The following is a 7,679-nucleotide window of genomic DNA, read 5'->3' on the forward strand; positions in this document are numbered from 1 at the left end:
CTGAAAATTTGTGAGTATTTCCATTGTTCTTACATGTCTTCCTTTCCTAGAAAATGGAAGAAGATCTCACGGCTCACTAATTGCATGTATTTGAGCTATCGTCAAGTGTTGGCAGATCACCATTACTCTTCACAGTTATTGAAAGTTATTTCTAAATTGCTTTGTTACAGTCATTGTGTGCCTATCGCAGTCTGTAAACAGTGAAGGATAAACATGTCACTCAAGGAACCTGGCACACCATTACATTGTTCCCCAAAATCATCCAATTGGAAACAATGAAAACAAACATATTTTGAGAATGAAAGTATTCATTAGCACCACCAAACAAAATCTGGTGAAATTTTGTCACAGCTCTTAACCTTGCGACAAATGTCCATATCTGCGACAACTTTTACTCATTAATCAAACTGCTATACTTCTGCATTGAAAATCGTTTTTATTAGTATTTTTGCAGTGGTTTTTTACTTTTCTTATATATATATATATATATATATATATATATATATATATATGTGTATGTATAATACATGTACACAAAATATAGATATATGCAGTGGCGGATCCAGGGTGCGCAACTGGCCTACACCCCCCCCCCCCCACCTTTATTTTTCGTTAAAAACAAAAGTATTAAAAAGACAAAAATGAAATGAAACCTGGAATTGGCACCAGGAATATTAGTTATGCCCCCTCCCCTTTTACAGAATTCCTGGATCCACCCCTGATATGTATATTGACACATACATATGTGCACATATAAACATTCTTATTCACATATGTCATTTGTTATCTGTGGCTTTCACCATGTCAAAAGCACAACCACAGTCTGCATATTTGATGCAGTCACATCAATAGTCATAAAAGCACATGATTTCATTATACTACTAGTATGAGAAATGCATTATGCCCCACTAAAATCTACCTGTTGCCAAACAATCATCTTGTCCTTTTCATACTGAATGCTTGTATACATTTTACACTGTAGACCAAGAACAAAGCTGCGTGTACAATCACCATTTTATACACCGTCCCTTTAGTTAATGCTCTCGAAGTGAAAGAAATTGTCAGTTTTGAGTTATATTATTTTAAAGAGTAAATTCCAGAATGAAAGAACATCGTAAATTTGAAAAGGCAGATAATGAGAATGCATGCCTTGCTGAGTTTTGAAGAGACAGTCATCTCATGTTACTCCTCAGAGATAACATGAAAGAGTTGTTCAATGTAAAATAGCAGAGCATGTGAATAAGTGCTAAAAATGAAATTATTTGCAAGACCTCCAGGACAGTTGGAGTTTCAGAACTGTAGTATACAATTTCACTTGTAGAGACAAACAACAACAACAACAGAAATCGATATTGACCTGCTATTGTGATTAGTTGCATGGTCAGATTATTCAATATAAGGAGCCATTACTGTCACTAAACTCTCAAGAAATGTTGAAACTAAGGCTCCCATTTCTGTGCATCAACATACCCTGGACATAGGGCACAGTTAAGTGATGAGATCATTTCTTGCCACAGAAATGACCAAAGCATGGAGCTGTAACATATGTTCTATGTGGATGCTCCACACCATTCCTTGACTACTGGCTTAACCACACAAAGAATGACATTGTGCCTCATCATCTGTGTACTATACAAAGAATGAGCTCTTTTAGAAGGGAAATATCCACAAGATTCTTTGAAATCATAGTCAACCAATACTTCGATGAGTTGTGATGAATTTGGAGTGTCGCAGCCTCTGACCACCGTCTGCTCATGACTTTCTTCCCTTGCTTACAGAGAGTGACGACCCCAGCCTGATGAAATGTGTTCAGAAAGATTACTGCCTTCTTTTATCTCCACTGACTGTCGACAGCGAGCTACTCATCCTTTGCGTGCTTAAATAGTACCACCTTCCGAGTTCAAGCTTGCCGAGTATGATGATTGAGTCAACTGAGTTATACCTTCAAAAGAGACAAGAAATTTCGGAAAAAGAAAGTGGAAAAAGAGAATGAGATTATACTTCACACATAAAACATCTCCCAAGAATCTAACACATGCCTTGTGTTAAGATATATGCACTGAGATGTTAACCTCCCCATATTAAAGAAAAAAAAAGACAAACAAATAAACAGGAAGATTTGACATAGCAAATATGAAGACTCTTGTGAAGGCCTATTTCATGCATTACAATAGGCCGAAAGACATCTGAATTATGTAGACTGCTGTAGTTGATCATTATCAGAAAATGAAGAACATTTTCATCTTTTAAGCAAAGTGAGACTTAATATGAGATGATGTCTCACCTCTTTATACACAGAATATGCAATAAATTTAATAGAATGTCCTTTCAATGGAGTAAATTATTATTTATAGTCAAACTGCATTGCAAAATTCCTTCATATGAACTGCCATAAAGTTTTATTTTCTCATCATTATGTTATGCATTATTATTCTTATGTATTGTAAATATGTCTGTGCAGCTCTGCATTCATTTGTAGACACGTGTGCATTTCTGCCACCATATATCTGAAATTAAAATTTGCTTAACTGTAATTTATACCTATTGTGAGAATACCACTTGGGAAGTAAAAATCGGTATACACATGTTCTTGTGAGTTGGTTTGTGTGTGAATTCATTAAAATTGTGATACATTTCCATTAAGCGTTGTACAATCATTCAATCATATTTCAACAGTTTAATGTATATGGCTTTCTCAATATCTTTAGATCAATAATAGATAATTACCAAGTGGCTAAATTCTTGTACGCAAGACAAATCCAATGCTCCAATAACATAATGTTGCTATCAGTGCAAGTTTTTTTTTCTTACTTTATTGGTTAAGACACCAATAGCTCCTTTCAAAAAAAAAATAATAACTTCAAATGCCAAACTGACACTAGCTCGCGTTCTTGCATGACACAGGTAAGAACCCAAAATATGATATAAAGCATTGGTTTTAACCCTCACTATAAACTGTCGAGGAGGGGGCTAGAAGGTCCCCCTCGGCGTTCCTAGCAATGTCGTCTTCGCAGAAAAACTATGGCTGTGATGTTTCACAACTTCTTCATTTCAAGTGTCTGCCGCATTCTCCCTTTAGAGACCAAATTTTAGATACCCAGGAGGAAATTGCATATAAAATATGTACATGCATGTCAGACCAAGATATGCTCAAAAACGTGATACAGTTGGAAAGAAATTTGTGCTTTCAGTCAAATTTCACAACAGCATGATTATTTTTGCTTTTCTCGATTAAAATCAATGAATAACATCTTTTCATGCTCCGAATACTGTCAACTACATATTGCAATCACACTGTTGAGATCTGGAGGGGGGGGGGGGGCTGGGAGGAGCCTAACTAAGATTACCCCCATCCCTCCCTTCCCCCTCTTTTATCTTCCTAAACAGTTGAGGTTAACACAATGATAGTAGTTTGGATGAGTTCACGTACTCAATGAAACACTCACCACATAACTCCTTGTTTTTCCAGCTACAGAAGAGCAAATGCACGTCAAGGAGATTGGCACTGTCTTGTTGAAGTATGGCTTGGCAATGGGTGGACTGATAGTCTCCCTCTGAATGTCGATCAATTCCCCAGCTGATGCATTTCTTGAGCTAATTCATGGTAATAAACACAAGAGTCAACCTTTCATAACTTGATTACACTCAACTTCAGCACAGTGGCAGGTGACAGATCACACCCCCCCCCACAACAACAACAAATAAAATACTAAACCCAGGACAATGATATTCCCTGAAAGTATGAAATAGTCAACATCCCCAAGCATCTGTGACTTGAAAGCCTGAAATTCATCAAACAAATCATATTTGTAGGGGTTTTAGTGCCCTCAAGCACTCAATAAAGGAGCCTGAAAATAGAGTAATGTCTCAACCTCATTCACACACTTTGAGTCATTTCTATCAAGAATATTATTTTCAATGAGGTAATATTCAGTAAACATCACATCACAAAATGTCTGCATATGAAATTTCAGAGTTCATATGCTGATTCATTAAACACTATACATGTACATGAGTACATGAGAATGTAATGTGCATTACATTCTCACGTACTGCAACTATGCCTTAAACCCATAAACTGCACACATGAAATTTGTAAACATGTATGCATTTCTGTCACAAGATTTGAAAATTGGTATTTGCTTAATTCATGCCTAATGAGAGATTACCAACTGGAAAGTGAAAACTTAATGTAAGCATGTACTTGTGTATTTCTTATTATTTTTTATAAATTTTAATTCATTATCATTCATACAACATAAAGTTTTGACTGAATCTTAACACAAGTAATAAACAATACTGAGTGGCTAACTCTTCCACACAAGAAAAATCTTATGGTGTAACAACAGTTCATATTTCCAGGGAGATGGGACTCACTATTGCAGGTTTCACTTTTGACCTATTTCTCTGGTAAAGGTGTCAAAAGGTGGTAAAAACAAACGAAGAAAAAAATGTTATCTCAAATGTTAAACTGTTTCTTACACTGTAGCTGTTTGCTCTGAACAGAAATATCCTCCCATATTCCATGTACAAGAACCCTGAACCTCGTGTAAATTTACAGTTTTACTTACTGTATAAATTCATTAGAAATTGTGACTCATAATTCATTATATCAGTTGATGTACTTGATAACATACTCACCACTTAGCTACTTGCTTTTCTAGATTTTAATGAGCAAAACACACATGAGGAAGATTGGCAATGTCTGGGTGAAGCATGGACTGACAGTCTTCCTCTCAAGTCATGTCAATACAGTCCCAGGCACTTCTTGAGCTACATCATGGTGATAAGACACAATAGAAACTTTGATAATTCGATTGGACACAACTTCAGGACAGTGGTAAATGACAGATCACAACCCTTTGCCCAAACAAAAAAAATAACAATCACTGTGGAAACTGAAATTCCATGAAAGTATGAAATAGTCAACATCCTCAGACAGCAACAACTTGACGTCCAAAAAATCATAAAGGGAAAGGATTTTGAGGAGTTAAGTGATTTAGAATAAGGGTAAAAGATCTAGATTAACCTTACAAAGTAGCATTCAAGGTTTATTGGCTTTGACTTGTGCCTACTGACTTAAGGATCACACACTACTCAGTCAACCTGAATGAAAAAGAAAAGCTTGTTTACTTGCCCATAACCGTCTATGATCACCTGTCATATGACATTTTTGTGTGAGTGGGAGAGGGTTGTGGGGAGAAGGAATGATCACAGATTGTTTTGTTACGAGAAATAGGAATGGGAAAGTGAAATGTGATGACCAAGAGGAGTATGATATTAGTTACTGACCAATGATAAACTTCCAATTGGGACACACATACATAATACGTCTACATTCATATCCACATTAGATATTCTGCAGACACAACATACTGTTTATAGTTTAAGAACTGATTCAGCCAGCAAAGTGAAGAAAAATAAAACATGTTACAAATATGCCACCTGACAGAAATTTGAACACCTCAAGATCCAATTTCATCATCTTGTGAGTAAATGCAGTTCACTGTATATTTTGATTTTCTGATTTTTCCTTTTTAATGGCATACATATTGGTAACACACTAACAACTGTTGTCAGCCCAAGATATCTTTAACATTTATCTTATCTTTTCTGACATGACGTACTGCTGCTATGGTCCAGGCTAACATCACAATCTTCTTTGACTTTATTACAGCAAAGTGGTTCCCAACCCTTTCTAACGTATTGATTTTAACTTCACATTTTTTAAAATGTGATCATACACAGCCATGTCGCTGTAAATGAAGTTGCGATGCCATATAATGCTTTGCACGGCGTCTGTTCAGGCTAGTGATCAGTAAAATAGTCTAGGCTAGGAAGATTACAGTGCTTATCAATAGATATTCTTTGCCTAAGAATTCAAAACATAAGTGAACTGGGGGGGGGGGGGAGTAACGTGGCCCATGTGCATTGTATGTCATTAATTATGTGAAAATAAGCAATGTGTGAAGAATTAAAAAAAAACAAAATATTATGCCTTTGCTAGTAATACAGTATGCTGGGGAAATACTCCATGTCTATTACATTCGTGTTCCACGAATCTCCAACGTACTGATCAACATACCTATATCATACATATTTACATATATATATACATGGATTCTATGATTCCAAAATATTACAGAATGACTATCCCAGTGACCTGTCATTAGCCAATTTTCCATGTCCAACCATATATACGGCCAACATAATTTGTACTGGTGCCTCTGTTCCTTTTAATCATTGTTTAGCCTTGCATTGACTATAATTTTCAAGTCTCACCTTAAATATGCACTTTACAAATTTGATAATTTTCAGAATTATGAGGGTAAATAGAGGTCTACTACGTATAGATTCCACTGTACTGTCCAATTAGTCTTTTGCATACTCTTATACTGTATGAGTGTAACGTTAAACAGAATAGACTCTAGCAATATTTAGGCATATTCCTAGTCCTACTTGTTCACAATAAGTAGGTCTAACGCTAGGTCTACTAGTCTATTTATAGGAGCCTACTATTAGTACAAAATAAGGCGCTAATGTAGTTTGGTTCTGTGTAATTATTGAGATTTGGTCATGGATACGACGGTAGATCATCAGCGTCTATAGTATAACCCACAAGGCCACATATTCATTCATGGCAATCACGACGGGCGCGCTCCCCCAGAGCTTCGGCGGGCCACTCCGTCAGGAAAAGTGAAAGTACAACTACTACAAGGCTGGAACTTAGAAGACGGACAAGTCGAGTAATTTTGGAGGGCATTTTCTAATCGTGTACCTACAGTTTTCCTATCAACTGCAGTTCTGTATGACATGAGACACATTAGTGTAGTAGACAAATAGTTTGTATTGCTATTAATCAATATCAAAAAATCAAATGAACTTACTGTCACAGAGGGGTGCAATTCAATGTCGAGTACATTCAGAGTAGGCCTAGCTAGGTCGGATACTTCGCGTGCGGAGCGGTACAGCGTACGTCTACATTCTTCAATGGGCATGCAGTCTGCCACAGCCAACGTTAGCTTACTGTATATCATATGAAAGGTAATTTATTGTCAATGGTGATGAAAATTATAAAAAGGCACGATTTGTAACAATGATAGATAAAAGATAATGATAATGTACTGTTGTCTGTAGACTGACTACTAAAGTATAGACCTGTATTACAATTTTTATTTTATTATTTTTTTAAAGGATATAAAGCCTTGCGCACGGTTTAGGGATAGGGTCCCCGATAGATTTTTAGTTTCCCCAATCTGTGCCGTCTAAAAAAAACACGCGGCCCGTTAGGGTACACTTGACTACGTGTAGTAACAAGCCGTTACGTGTGCCTACACCTCGCGTAACGCGTGGTGTACTACGTGTAGTGCCAGGTACAACCACACGTTACGCCAGGGTACACCACACGTAACGTGTGGTATGGGTACGCGTAACGCCAGGTCGGGCTCGCCTATGGGCTTTGCACAGTGAAGCCTGACCTGGCGTTACGCGTGCCCCCACCACACGTTACGTGTGGTGAGGCACGCGTTACGCGACGTGTGGGTACACGTTACGCGACGTGTACCCTGACGTAACGTGTGGTTGTACCTGGCACTACACGTAGTACACCACGCGTTACGCGAGGTGTAGGCACACGTAACGTCTGGTTACTACACGTAGTTAAGTGTACATTAACGCCA

The 7,679-nt window shown here is 37.3% G+C and overlaps 1 long non-coding RNA gene across 1 annotated transcript; it reads right to left on the minus strand.

Moving 5' to 3' along the window:
• Positions 1-619: 619 nt before the first annotated feature.
• LOC140226993 (uncharacterized) lies at positions 620-6,948 on the minus strand. Its single transcript, XR_011901007.1, has 4 exons — positions 6,888-6,948; positions 4,642-4,773; positions 3,447-3,594; positions 620-1,942 (listed from the first exon to the last, which is right to left on the minus strand). It is a non-coding gene; the product is annotated as an uncharacterized lncRNA (long non-coding RNA).
• Between the last annotated feature and the right edge of the window lie 731 nt (positions 6,949-7,679).

The sequence above is a fragment of the Diadema setosum genome, chromosome 4, assembly GCF_964275005.1.
Source record: "Diadema setosum chromosome 4, eeDiaSeto1, whole genome shotgun sequence".
In the NCBI taxonomy this organism is placed as follows: Eukaryota; Metazoa; Echinodermata; class Echinoidea; order Diadematoida; family Diadematidae; genus Diadema; species Diadema setosum.